This window comes from Tamandua tetradactyla, chromosome 6, assembly GCF_023851605.1.
Source record: "Tamandua tetradactyla isolate mTamTet1 chromosome 6, mTamTet1.pri, whole genome shotgun sequence".
Classification (NCBI taxonomy): domain Eukaryota; kingdom Metazoa; phylum Chordata; class Mammalia; order Pilosa; family Myrmecophagidae; genus Tamandua; species Tamandua tetradactyla.
This window is the reverse complement of record NC_135332.1, coordinates 45179697-45194932: the sequence shown is the minus strand read 5'-3', so window position 1 is coordinate 45194932 and position 15236 is coordinate 45179697. Positions and strand designations below refer to the sequence as shown.

Genomic DNA, 15236 nt, shown 5'->3' with positions numbered 1-15236 from the left:
AAGTTATTCAAAGCCAAAAAACTGAAGAATGACCAAAAACAAATTTTTATTTGTTATAACTGTGTACATGTATAATGTATATATGTATATATTTGAGCCATATGTGTCCATCACTAGTTTTCTTCAAAAAGAAACATGCTATGAATAAGCAAACTACATTTGCCCATTGATGTGTATAGACTCCCTAGATGGCTCATTGGGCTTAATTACAGACCACTCACAGTAATACATTTTTCGTATAAAGTGGAGCATGATGTTAAGTCATCTTAGCTTTTGCACATGCATGTTGCACTTCAGCCTGATAATGCAGAGAAATTTGCACTATTACACTGTTAAACTCGATTACATCCATCACTTTAAGCGACATCAATGTCAACGTCATCATCCTTGTTCTCAGACTTCACAGTATCAACTTTAGATACACTGGCAGTCTTCAAATACATCACCTCAATGTTCTCATCTTCATCTTCCTCTTCACCACCAGAAGAGTCCTCCTCTACATCCTTCAAACATTTAATAAATGGCCCTGCTTTGACATGAATCTCTCTGGCAAGTTCCTTTGAGACCTACTTCTTAGAGCCTTTTCCAACCAGCTGATGATGACTTCTTCTTCCATACAGATGTATGTCTGTGTCATACATCTCCTTCAAGATATGTGGAATCTTGGAGATGAGCTGGGCTTGATGCCTGGCTGCCACACACTCCAAACCATGAAGATGGTACCATTAAGCCTTTTTGTTACTACGACAAAATTGGAGGAAATGGCACCTGTATTTCTTAATTTAATCGCTCATCTTCTCGTTAAAAAGAATGTCAGTCAAAACAAGAGGGCCTACGGATTCTAGATGAAGTGTTTCTGCTTCAGCAATAACTTCTTGTCAAATGAGTCAATGATACCCTCTTCTTTCTGTTTTCTTAACAAAATCAAATCGGATGTTGACCCGCTCTTCAGCAGTCCTTTCCAAATTGTCACTGAGTGTAAAAATGTTGGCATGGCCACTGACTTCATCCATTCTGTGCCTTTGAGCTTCCTCAGTTGTATCTTCTCCCCCATCATTCTCCTACTCTTCTTCTGTAGCATGTGGCCGAGCACTGATTTCTTTTGGTGATGCAGGTGGTGGTGTCTCACTGCTGGCTATGGAGCCATTTTCCTTGTCTTTGTCCTTCCTATTATTCTTTCCTTTTTCTCTCTTTCCAGTACACTGTCACTATTCTCAGGTGGGCTTTTGAGAATGAATGTGCAGAGTTCATGATGTGTGTCAAACATGCCTCAATAGCCACAGGCTTTACAGGAATCACCTATCATTTGCTTCTTTGGACTGACCTGCAGATCTATTTCAGGATTCTCACATTCAGGATAAGAGAACAAATATTTTAATGAACCCATCCCATATATCATGCAGCTTATTCGCCTTATGAGATCCACTGACAATGTGATGGTCATTCTCAACATCAGACTGGGTTTATGCACAGATTCTGCTTGAATCTCCTTATTTATTTTCTCCAGAGTAGAGCTCGGGCTAGTCCAGCCAGTGCAGACATAAGTGAGGGCTAAGAGTGCGGGACCTTACCCAGCCTTCTACTCCTGGGAGATGCTGGAGCCCTGGCTTGAGGGGAGAGGGTAGACTGAAGGGTGGAGTGCCCCTTGTGTAAAATAGGATTATATGGTTTTGTGCAGAAATAAATAGGCTTGGGTAGAAAAAAAGAGAGAGAAAAAAACATTCCAGATGTCACCAGATTGGGGCGCTGTTGGGACAGCCCCTCCCGGCTGCTCCAGGGACACCTGGCCCTGCCACCGCTGCACCTCTGCCTCCTCCTCCCCCTTCACCAACTCTGCCTCTGATTTCATCCCAGTCCTGGGCTAGCAGCGTTGGGTTTATGTCTTTATTTGATGAAAATGAGCTGTTGCGCAGCCATTGGTACCTGTTTTGGGGAAATATAGCAGACAAGCAAGAAGCTCACAGCCTCAATGGAGAAAAGTTTTTCATGTCCGAGACCGAGAACTCTTGCAGTTGTTTATGTTATCCCTTCCTCTGCAGACAGGAGATATCAAAAAGGTGCAATCAAAGATCTCTTCATCTTCTTGATAAAGCCACTAATAAGCCAAAATGTCTGTCAATGTCAACTGCAGTGTGTCAGACCAGATCTGTTGCTGCAAGATGCCCCATCTGATCGCCAAGGTTGAGGGCAAAGAAAATGGAATCAAGACAGTTATAGTCAACATGGGTGACGTTGTAAAGGGACTTAATCTGCCTCCAACGAATCCCACCAAATATTTTGGTTGTGAGCTGGGAGCACAGACCCAACTTATTTTAAAACTAAGAAAAACAGAGTCCAGAGAGGGCCAGTGACTTTGCAGAATGACCCAGCAAGTGAGTGGCAGTTCTAGAGCTAACACTCAACTCTCCTGGCCAAGGGTCAGTGGCTTTCCACAGCACCCCTCAAAGACATCCCCAAATGAAAGAAACCAGTTGTGAAATCAGGATACTTTCATTGCGTTAGACCCATTTAGCTCTCTTCAATGGGCTCATCCAGTCTGACAAAGATTCAGAGGGTCTCCTTGTAGTGACAATAGGAGAGATCAGGGATTCTTGAATGGCCACTTGAGCTCCTGGGATTTCTCTGGGGCCTGCAGTGTTTGCACTGGTCTAGACATTTTCCACCAAACCTCCCAGCAAATATTTGAAGGCCTTGTTACAATGCCATACAAATAACCATATCTAAAGCTCTCCCAGGTAAACAGCCTGAAGCCCTTCGTCAGTCAGCAGCGATCAGAGGAAAAAACAAAACCAAAACTTTGCTCCTCGAAACAGTTTTTAAAAGGGAAACCTCAAAGACAACCTAAAAGTGGCAGGTTTTTGTTGTGGTTAAGGTCACAATTGTTATTTATATGATTCATTGAAAGCTGAGAGAGGGGCGTGGCTGTGTGTGGTGGTAGGTTTTCCAGGATACAGAAGAAATTCCCTGCAGTAGCCAATGCTGTTTTAAAAAGTAACTTCTAAACTTCAAAAAATCAGGTGTCTCTGGTAGTGCAATATTGTAAATGTAACCAACACCAGTAGATGGTGTATTTTAAATGGTTAAAGTGGCAAATTTTGTGTTACATATATTGCCACAATCAAAAAAATTTTAATCATGCACCCTTTGTTCTTTTCCAAGTATTGCCTGTATGTACAACATTTTTATATCCCCTTGATGTTAAAGGGATGAGAAAAAGACTTTAGAATTAGGTTAAATGGGGGGGGGGGGTTAATTATAAATTATGAACTTATGTCCCATCATTGGCAGAGAAAAAAATTACTCTTTCTGGACATACCAGCAAATCTGGCAGTCATGCTAAGGAAGGTTTGGACAGGGGGGATGGGAGACAGGCACATAACATCTCAATAATAATGATTAAAGCTGAGACCAAAGAAGTAATAGTTTTTAAATTCTTTGTAACCACTGATTACAAATTCCAGTACTATCACCTAGCCTGACTACCTAGCCATCATCTACCCTTCAAAACTCCACAGTCTTTATACAAACATCATTACTTTTGTTCTACCTTTCAAATCTTATAAATAGAGTCTTTTTCTAAAACCTAGTTTCATTTATCCCAGATAATCACAGATTTATCAAATAAACTACCCTATGGTAATCAGTAAGCAAGCCCTTTAATGGAGGTAGGTAATGAAATTATTTTAGTCTGTTATTATTGATGAACAGCAACTACCATTTATTGAGGACTTGCTTTTCGACAACACTATGCATTATCTAATTGAATCATTACTAAAACTATGAATTTGCACTAATTATCTCCATTTTTACTAACATAGAACTGAGTTCCTATTTAGTACACTCTTCGGCTTAAATGCATGTCTAGAGAAGAGCCTTTAGAAATAATTGATAGAAGCTCAGGATTTCAAAAGCCCCTAAAGATCATATGATCTTTAGTCTCATCATTATTATTTGATTGGCAGTAATTCACAAGCCATAAATAGGATCACACTATATTCTTTGATTAGTTTTATATTGAAGTGCCTTATCACTCCCCTTTAAAGTAAGGAACTGAAAGGGAAAAAAGTACTCAAGGTTTTCTAAGAGCTTCTAACACGACTTTCTCCCAATGTCTTTACAAACCAGATTTTCCCCATGGCCTAGAGGAGAGAACTCCTGGATCAGGAACTTCTGGGAAACTGTGCATGTCTCTGTTCTCTGCAGAACCTGTCAGTTTTTCTAAATCCATAATGGTCATCTCCAGCTGCAAGAAGTTAGTGAGGCGTGCGGGATAGTGATGGGAAAAGGTCATCCTCCACATCGCTCCTGACACCACGGCTAAGCAAGGGGCACGGAGGGGAACCAGCAATCGGGGAAGAGAGATGGACCAGAAAGCAATATCCACTTAATTAGCCAGTGATTCCAAATGCGTGGTGAGAGGCCAAGGTCCAACCTACAGACTGTGACAGAACATTCTTAAAATGCCGTGAGGTCTGGGCAAAGGCCGGCAGAGAGCACACTTGCTGCCTCTGTCCAGTGTGGCACCTCTGAGGATCTTCCCTTTACTTTTTGCCTCTCTCTTTCTCTCTTTCTCTCCCTTTCTTTCTCTCTCTCTTTCTCTCTCTCTCTGTCTCTCTCTCTCTCTCTCTCTCTCTCTCTCTCTCTGTCTCTCTCTCTCTCTCTTTCTCTCTTTCTTTCTTTCTTTTTCTTTTTCTTTCTTTCTTTCTTTCTTTCTTTCTTTCTTTCTTTCTTTCTTTCTTTCTTTCTTTCTTTCTTTCTTTCTTTCTTTCTTTCTTTCTTTCTTTCTTTCTTTCTTTCTTCCTTTCTTCCTTCCTTCCTTCCTTCCTTCCTTCCTTCCTTCCTTCCTTCCTTCCTCTCTCTCTCTTTCTTTCTTCCTTCCTTCCTTTCTTCCTTTCTTTCTTTTGTCTTCCTTCCTTTCTTTATTTTCATTTTTTCTTCTTCCTTCATCTTTCTCTCTCATTTATCTTTCTTACATTCCTCTTTAATTTTTATTTATCTTCTCTCTTCTTATTATCTCCTTTAATACTTTTATGTTTAATCTCATCATTTGTATTTTTGTGTTTGCTTTATAATGAGCATTAAATATTAGAACCATAGGATATATAATAAGCATCAAATAAAACACAAGAAATAATGGGGATGAAGCACTTAAGTTTTTGTTTTGTTTTTTAAGTGATAGGGATATCTTGGGAAAATATTTAGACTACATTTTAAAGAAAAGCCCTTTAAAACTTATTGGCACTTTATTCAAATCATTTCTACTAGCTGTACTTTTGACTAACCTTGAAGGGGATTTCTGGGCTCACATGGACCCGAGTTGGGGGGAGGCTGAGAGACTCGACACCTAGAGAGGTGCTTTCACACTGAGAAACTATACTGAGTTCGATTTTCAGCTAAATATCGTGTATTTGAAGTGTCTCCCCTGGCTACCCTTCATTTACAGTAGTCTCCTGCACTCCCTTTTCACTTTCTCCTGTCCTTTTCTTTTTTTCTATCCTGCACCGTCATTTGACATACTATGTGTTTATTCATTTATTTGTCCTCTTTGTGGTCTCTCTCCCACCCTCTCTAGAGTGTAAGCCCCGTGAGGGCAGAGGCTTTGTCTGTTTTTTTCACTGCTGCATCACCAGTACCTAGAGGAGTGCCTGACACAGATACATCCTTGTTGGATGAACAGACTAAGTGCTGCGGGTTAGAAACACAAACGAGGCCTGAGGGATTTCCCTTAGAAATGGGGCCACTGGATCTTCTCTGTTCTCTTCTTTATCATTACATTAGTGTTCTGAAGCCTAGTTGTACAGCAGCTATGAGGCTTAATTATGCTGAATAAAACAACTCATTTCCCCAAACTCCACCTGGGTGGAAATTGTCTTTAGCACCTTTAAATCTCAGCATTTTGCATATAATAAATACTTGAGATGTGTTTGTTGAACGAATGAATGAGTGTTATCTGGGTCTTGGACATAGAGAAAGGTGGAATCAGCATAGAACAAAAGAAGTTAGTAAGCAAGCGTTTACAAAGTACCTGCTGCATGCGAGACACTGTTCTAAGCGCCACTGAGTAACACAGACAATTTGGGGAACTTTATTTCCTATGCTTAGGGATTTCCAATCCTCATAAGGGAGATAAAGCAGGCAATCATGAAAGGCCTCAAGAATAGCTATAAGTGGTTTTGTGCTTCCAACAAACACAAAACAATAGATTAAAATATGATACGGTGAATTCCTGGGCCCTGCTGTTCAATCCGGCTGATGGGTGGTAAGAACTTACTGGATGCCATCACTGCCTTAGGTACTGGTGCTACAAAGATGGATGAAAATGCAGCCCTGCTCTTGAGGAGCTTCCAGTCTAGACAGGTGATGAGGTCATTTCACTAACATGGTCAAAGAGCAAGGACAGAGAAAAACACAGAAAGGAGGAACAAATACCCCAGGGTTTTGTTAACCTCCACACCATTGACATTTTGGACTGGATGATTCCTTGCTGTGTGGGGCTGTCCTGTTCACTGAAGGGGCTTTAGCAGCATCCTGGTCTCTATCTGCTGGATGTTGACAGCCCCCACAACTCTGACAACCAAAATGCTCCTAGACATTAGGACCAACTACATAATTTGTGGGACACAGGATGAAATGAAAATTTGAGGCCTCTTGTTCAAAAAAGCAGGGGAAAAGTGCATTAAAGATAATACATTATGAACCTTTTTCTTCTGTGGTCCCTTCTCTCTACCTGTTTTGATCTTTTTGTTTGCTATTTGATATTGCCATTTCTAGGGCACAGGGATACTAGCAGGACAAGTGCAAACTCTCATAGGTGTCCAGGAACCCGCTCCTTGCCTTGGTGCGGTCCACAGGCTGACCATTCCCCCTCCTGCCCATCACTGGAATGAGGCACTGTGCCCAGCGAGGGGCCATGGAAGTCAAGTCAGGCATATCGTCTTCCCGTGAACCTGCCACTCTAACCCATAGCAGATGCGCAATCCCCAAGGGTATTGCAACCTCTGGACAAGGACACACATGGCACCTGGAGAAGGGGAAGCCCCTACTCAGTCACCTCATAAGGCTCCATGGCAACAAAAGCCTGGAGCAGGGATGGCCACCACCATGCCCTGAGAATCCACAGGGTGTAAGCACCCTACCCCAACCTTCCCTGTGCTCACACCAGACCCCCCAGGGACGAGGAGGGCAGCTGCATTTGTTGGATGGTAATGGAGATAGGGAGAGGCCTGGCCCAGCCATGAGCACCAGGAGGTGAAATGTTGGAGGCCAAAAACCCATCCTAGAAAGGCAGGGCAGCAGCAGGAGGTAGGACGGCACTGGGACTCCAAGTCACCAGCACATGCTCCTTTGCCCCATCATATTTCACTTACAAAACAGAAATTCAAAGATAAAATCATTAAGAATTTCAAAACAACGTCTGCAGAGCATTGAACCCCAAGCACACTCATGAAATTGGCCTGGCTAGATATTGCTGCATCTCCCTTCAAAGGGCAAAGCCACCCCCAGTTGAGAACCACTGATTCATAACCCAAACCTGGGGGGATGTATGGCTTCCTGAAGGAGGTAAGCCCTTAGCTGATCCCAGAAAGTTACAGGGGAGAAAGTGATTAAAGGAACAGGGCTAATCAGGAAAGCTTCCTGCAGCTCATGAATTTTAAACCAGGTTGTCAGGGAAGGTATGGAATCTGGTTTGACAAGAAGGAGCCCTTCCAGGTGGAGAAAATGGCAGGTGAAAGGGGCAGACATGGAAATTAGCAAGGTGCTGTAGGGACCACTCCAGAGACAGGCTGGGCAGTAAAGTGGGGTGGGGTGGGGTTCTGGCATCATGAAACCTAACTCAGAGTATTTATGAATTCTCTCATTGCTCCATGTGGCTTCTGGTAAGTTACTGGACTTCCAGGTGTCCTCCTATGCTCTGGGCTGTGGCTATGTTGGGCCTCACCCCTCCGAAGACCCTACAGATAGATGCTGAGGGGCACCAACAGCATCTCTAAAGAGGCTTTTCCCATGGCAATGCTGTCCATGCTCTGGTTTCCATCCCATCTGTAGACCCCACTACAGACCTTCACACAGCTCCTATGCGAAGAAAGCTCACAGAAGGAGCTCCCCCAGAGAACCCCCTGGGTTACTTTCCCTCTAGGTGTGTCACCTGGGACAGAAACAATATCACATCCAAGACTGACAGGCAGCCTCTTTTCAAAGTGCTTTACATGTATTGACTCATTTCCTCCTTGCAACCTCACTGTCAGGTAGGTACTACCTCTATCTTCATTTCAAAGATGGGAACACAAAGCACAGAGAGGTTTGGTAACTTGCTCATGGATACCCAGTTAATGAGTTGTGAATCCAAAATCTGAATCCTGGAAGTTTGGCTCCGGAACCCTCATATTTAATCAGTTCACTAGATTTTCTTATCTGTAAAATGAGATCATGAGAATAACCTGGAGTGATGGTCAAGATTAAATCCCACGATGGTGTAAATTGCCGTAGCACAGTGATGTAGGTTCTTGGTCCTGCTATTGTGGTTGCGAGTATTCTAAAAAAGCAAATTAAATTATGCCACATCTTCCCCTTCCACCCTGAAAACTATCCCCTTGCCCACCCACTCTTGAAAACTCTCAGAGAATCCTCATTGCCTAAGGGAAAAAGCTGAGATCGCCAGGTCTGTCCATCTTGTCCTCACTTTCCAGCTCATCTTTAGCAACATCCCTTCTTGGCGCAGAAAGCCGAGCTGGCTCCACACACCATCACATCATCACTAGTTTGATGCGTTCAAGACTTCACTCAGCGTTTCTTTCAGCCTGAAATGCTCTCCGACTTCTCCTTAATGCCAAATTGTCTTTGCCCTTCAAGGACTCTGAGCCCCCACAGAAATGTACTGGTTCCTCTATTCTTATTATTAACATTTGCTTCTAGTTATTATTTATGCCAGGTGGTTTTATACATATTATTTTTCCTACCAATTTCTACATAAGGAAGAATTACTGCCCCATTTTAACAGATGAGAAAACTGAAGCGCAGAGTGGCAATCTGCTGAGGACCATACCTAGGAAGCAGCAGAGACAAGTTTGAAGTCCAGATCAGCCTTGACTTCAAGCCCCACCCTGATTCCCCTCAAGCTCCTGCCTCTTGGATAGTATAGAATGATGTGTGAAATCAGATTGAGCTAGGTTTGGATCTCCGCTATGCGTGAGCAACCACAAGCTCTCCGAGCCTCAGCTGAGAAAACTAAAACTAAGAATAGTAATACCTCTCCATGGAGCTGCTCTGAGGATTAAATGAGATGCTTTATATAAAGCAACCAGTGCAGTGCTTATTATAAAGCCTGCTCTATTCTGCCTGGCAATAGAGGTAAGTATGCACGTGTCTTATCTCTTCTGCTCTATTATAAAACCTTCAAGGCAGGAATTGAATCTTGTTCATCTCAGCAGTACAAGGCACCCATCACAGTGCCGAGTACATATTGGGTGCTCACCAAATGCCTGCTGCACTTGGCAGGATTGCATAGCTCTTCACCCCCAGGTCTGGGGCAGGGTCCGGGTCTAGCCACCAGGGCATGAAAGGATACCTTGGCCATTGCATGGCTTGAGGCCAAGTGGTCATCTCATGCCTGAGATGCGTGTCAGAGGCCAACATTCAACTGACCTGACCCAACCAGGTAGAGCAGGGCAGATCCGGGCCCTGCTATGCAACCAGGAACTCTAGGATCCATGGAGAGAAGATGTAGGTGGAGGAGTTTCCTAATTCACAGACAGGACCTAAGGTCTTTCCTGACACTTTCATGGGGTCACTCAGACATGAACTCGGGAGTAGAAATGGGGATAGTATTGTGTCTTACTTTGAAGTTTTGTGCATGTTCCTGGGCCACGCTTTGTCCTAACTTTGTCCTGATACAAGCATGGTGTTGAGGAGAAAAGACTGGGGTCTGGATTCAGAAGACAGTCGTTCTGACACTTCCAGGAGGTGACATTGCCTCGCTGATCCTCTGTCTCCTCATCCGTAAAATGTGGCTAATGCTCGTCTTCCCCTCTTTCGGGGCTCATTAGAGGATCAAATGAAATAAGAAAGCTCTTGGCATGCCATAAAACACTGTACAAATATTACAGTTCTTCATATGCCAGGCAGTTCCTTAGAGAGGAAAGACTTTGATCTCCCTCTCTCTAGGGCAATCACAGGACTCCTCTCTGTGCTGAGATTGTTCAGAGTGCTTCTGTGTGATCCCCACTCTGTCGGGGCAGGGACAGGGCTTGGGAGGTGCGGAAGAGCCAAAAGTAAGACACTTACCGTGGGGTCAGGAGGTTCTTAGTTCAAGTCCAAGGTCTCACTCCTTAACCATTTATGGGTCCTTGGGCCAATCTGTACCCTCTTAGAGCCTTAATTTCCTCAACATTAAAATGGTGTTGATAGTATCTACTTCCTAGGTCTATGGGGAGGAATAAAGGGGAGAGTGTAGCAAGGGCAGCTCACTAACATTTACTTTATTATTAATCTGAAAAACAGATTCCAAGCAATTTCAGTAAATATGACTGCTTTTATGAAAATACCATAGGGTTGCCCGTATCGTTTATTCAATAAATGTGAATGGAGAGCCCCTACCATGTCACTTTTGATGACTGCCAATCTCACCTTTAATGGGTGTCACAGAAGAAAGAGGAAAAGATTATTGTTCCGGAGTGGAGGCTCTCTATGCCAGGTGTAGTATTTATTAGTTTAATATCATACCAGGCCACTAGTTTTTAATTTAATCTTTTACAAGCTACTGGGAGCACATTATTTCTAAAAATGACCTAGTAGAAGAGGTTGTCTAATAAAAGCAAGAGAACCCTCCTCAAACTTTTAGTACTTTTCCTGGCAAAGATCTTTTAGCAGGATGTTTTGAAAATAAAAGCACAGAGCTGGAAGGGATGGCTACAAAGGAAGCTGATGGCTGGGACTGGTGGGATTTGCAGTCTTTCCATATCCACGTGTTATTATATATGTTTTTATTATATATTATATATCTCTCACAACACTCCCCAAAGGGCTTTGCATACAGAAACACTTGGTAGTATTTATTAGGGAACTTATAGAAGAAACTGCGCATTTAAAAGAAAGCAAGGGAGGGAGGGAAGGGAGGGGAGGAAGGAAATCCCTGAGCCATGTGCTATAATTAAGCAAACACTGAATTTGAAACCATGTCCTGTCTCTCATGTGCTTGAGTGGTTTACTCTGTCAGCTCCCATAAGCCCTATTCTATGTTGCCTCATTTAGTCCTCCCCCAAACAGTATAAGGTTTAATTCCATCCTTATCACCATTTACATATGGTGATAATATTAAGGTTCAAAGAAATTAAGTAGCTTGCCCAAGACTATGCATGCATGCACACTCACACACACACACACACACACACACTCACAGCAAGCAGCTGGTCTATCTGACTCCAAAGCCAGGGTTTCCTTATTGCACTGTGCTGTATCTTTGGGAAAGTTACTTCTCCTCCTTGAATGTGCCTCCTCACCCCGAAGAGGAAGTCAAGTGAGATGATCTCCAAAGTCCCTTTCAGATTGCACAGATCGCTTTATCCAGGGTTGGATAAAATTCTGGTGGACAACTGTTTTTATAGATAAAGTTGTATCAGAACACCACCACACACAATCACTTATGTATCGTTTATAAGAGATGAGTAGTTGTGACAGAAACCATGTGGCCCACAAAACCTAAAATAGTTACTATTTGACCTTTCATGGAAAGAGTTTGCCAAGCCCCTGGGATATACTATTCTATAGATTTTAGAGGTGATAAACCACACATGGTGGCTAGAGGGTCACACATCAACTGAAAACAGTTGAGGAGTAAGGAGGCGACTTCATATTTTATACTTTGAAATTGTTTGTTTATTTAATTTACTTTTTACTGTTATAATTTACATAGTAACATACACAAATCCTACATGGATAGCCTGATGCTGTATCCACCATTATGATCAAGATACAGAACATTTATATCAACCCAGAAAGCTCCCTTCTGCCCTCTCTCAGTCAAAACACCCAGAAAAGGTAACCTCAATTCTAACCTCTGTCATCATGGACTAGTTTGCCCTGCTTTTAACTCCATTTAAATGAATCATGCAGTATATAACCTTAAGGGGCTGGAAAAGGTATTTATTTTTACAATATAACTTCACTGCTGACAAATCTGAGAAGTAAAAATAAGGCATCAACCAGAGATGGTCTCTTGTTTATTCATTCAACAGCTATTTTATTGAGCATCTTCTATGTAACAGGTACTTTTCCAAACACTGAAGAGTAAGACTTGAGAAGGTCCCTGTCCTCGTGGAGCTTGCTGTCTGCGGTATATATAAGCCTGGAGAGTGGACCTGCAGGGGACTGGGAAGACCAAATTTTCCCCTGCTATGATCAGAAAAGGACAATCAAGGAAAGAGCGGTGGAGTGGGTGTGGGAGTGCTGTCTTTACAAGAGCAGAGAAAGAATCCACTCAAGATACTAAGTTATAGGGGAGATGAGTCCACAGGAACCACATTTGTTGTTCCGTGAAGTTACTAAGACGGTGCTCAGAAAATCTCTGCGGAGTGATGAGCCAACTTGGGTTTGAAATTATTTGACTCCAGGGAAAAGATTTTTCATAGAAAAGCTTGGCATTTGAACTGCAGAGTCATCGTTTAAATAGAAGAGCCCAATATAGTCTCTTCAAATTCAGTCGCTCTTAAAACCAAGCCAGGAATACAAAAGCCGGAAGAGACCAGCTGCCACATTTCTTTGCGTCCCTTTGGTGAGGCTTTTCTGCTTTCTGTACATGTAAGAGTCTGCCATACTCCATGAACCTACATGTAATAACTCATAATCTTCACTGAAGCACCAGAGATTATTCTTCTCCTTCTCCACATAAGGAAACCGAGGCTAAGAAAGATTCCATAAAATGCCCAAGGTCACACAGCTGCTTAGGCAGATCTCAGACTCCAATTCAGGTCTGTTTGACTCCAAAACCTGCCCTCTATTCTCTGTTTGTTGTACCTCCACATCTCATAGAGTTCCCCCTTCCAACTTCCTGACTTCCAAAGAAATGAAAGCTGGAGGCCTTCCTCAGAGTGGGAGGGACAGCCCCAACTCAGTTTCCTTCCTAAAGCCCTGCTCAAACATCCTGAGCCCCAACCCCAGTCCTTCTAGGAACTTACTCCAGTGGCTCCACGCAACCTCTTCAACTGTTCTGTGCCTTATTTTCCCTATTTTTCAAATGGGGCTAATTATATCTGTGTATCACACAGTCTATTCTGTGTGAAGCATAAAGATGATTTCAACCATAATTTTTCTTATTCTGTTTGAGGAAAGTTTAACTTTTTAGATAAACTCATTTTTAATTAGATAATTCATTTATGACATATGTCTTGAAGAGCTATCTGCTGTCTACTTACACTTTTCTCTTTAAATTTCCTTTTGAAGGGATAGGTGTTGAGTCTTCACAGATTCATAGGTGTGGTTACAATGCACCGGGGAGCATATACAAGGTAGATCAGGGTAGAAAGATGGCCAGAAGTTGCTGGATGTGAATGGCCAGAGTACCTACAAGACATCCTAGACACTCCTAGGAAGTTTACCCAGTACTCGCTGTGAGACTTCCTGTGCATTCACTAAGTGTCTGGGTTTGGGGAAGGCATGGGTTTGCTGACACCTGAATTTTGAGAGACAAAAGAGGCTTGGGGATCAGACTAGGCATAGGCATGTGGCAATTCGCACTACAAATCAAAGATCTGTTGTTAAAGGGAAGTGATTGCTGCTTTTTAAGTGGGTTTTCCCAGCTAAACACAGAAACTGATCTTCATTACACTTGACTGCTTCTATCATGATAGCAAGTGAGAGAAAGAGAAAGAGATTGTTCTCCAGGGGCATTTACTCTGAACACTTCATTATCTAGAGGCGAGCTGGGTAGGCAGGGGACGTTTTTCATTGGGCTGAATTGTAAGGGGCAAAGACCTGCCACATGTCAAAATAAACTAGAAGACAATAAAGTGAAATGAAGGACCCTCACTTTACATGAATGCATTACCTCTTTCTCAGGAGATGAGAGACTGAGATAGGTGTAAACCTCCCCAGGGGCCCCACGCACACAACCATGCTGCTGCTTTCTGGCTCCTGGTGCACACAGGTAGCCCGGGTGCCTGTCGAAGGTCCTTATTTAAAGGAGATAGTTCATCTCCTTAGCCACCTGATTTGGACCAAGTGCCTCTGGAGTTTCAGCATTCATACACCTTGGTGACTGATCCTAACACCCACAAATGAGATCTGCTGGACCCTGACTTCTCTAGGCTGAGATTCCTCTCTATTCCAAATCTAACCCCAACTACCTCCTAATTACCTTTTTGTAGGTGGGACAAGTCAGAAAACTCACTTAGAAACTCCTTTGCAAATTCCCAGCTGATTCTGAATTTTTTGTCCCTAATCTCCCAGTTCTTCTGACCCCAGAGCTACCACCAGCTTTTTCGGGTTGGATCTCCCGGCCTCTGAGAACCCTGAGACTCCCGGGTGATGGGATTTCACTACAGGGAACTGGGTTTTCTGCCTTCCCAGATTGGGAAGTGTGAACACTATTTAATAAGGTGTCTCACAGGTGGTCTCTTTCAATGTGTACATCCTGCACTGAGGGTATGTATTATCTCCATTTCACAGATGAAGAAACTGAGTCTGGGAGAGGGTTAGGGAGTCCTCTGCCCCAGGAGCTAGGGTCTGTGAGCTGTGGATTCCAACAAACTTCTTCCCCTGTCCTTTTGCAGGTCAAGTCCCAGAATGCAGGTCTGGGTGTGCGTACTGCTGCCTTCCTTCCCTGTGCCCCAGCGAGTTGGGGATGAAACTACCACGGTACTGAAAGATGGCCCTTCAGGCCTATGATGGGCTGGGAAAAAAAACTTCCCTCGGTGGGTTTGGAGGCGTCTCCTCAGCTTGGTGTGGGAGACTCCCGCCACCGCCGCGGTGACCTTGCGACTGCAGAGCGCGTTCCCCGCCCGGCACCCGTGCGTCCTGGAGCCGCAAACAAACCAAGGTCCGGGGAAAGTGCGGCTTCAACTGTCCGACCAGCCGCGAGTCGAACTTTGCTTTCACTGCAATCAAGGAGGCCCCACAATCTAAGTTGTACCTCAAAGCAGAGGCACATTAATATTCCTGGCTTAAAGGCGTCCTGCTCCCCAGCGGTTCGGCTGGACTGGGAGAAAGGTGCAGCCCCGCTGTTAGGGAGCTCAGCTTTGGCTGCT

At 43.5% G+C, this 15236-nt stretch overlaps 1 pseudogene; it reads right to left on the bottom strand.

The window, feature by feature from the left end:
* Positions 1-356: 356 nt before the first annotated feature.
* Positions 357-6930, bottom strand: LOC143686638 (eukaryotic translation initiation factor 5 pseudogene; annotated as a pseudogene).
* Positions 6931-15236: the final 8306 nt, after the last annotated feature.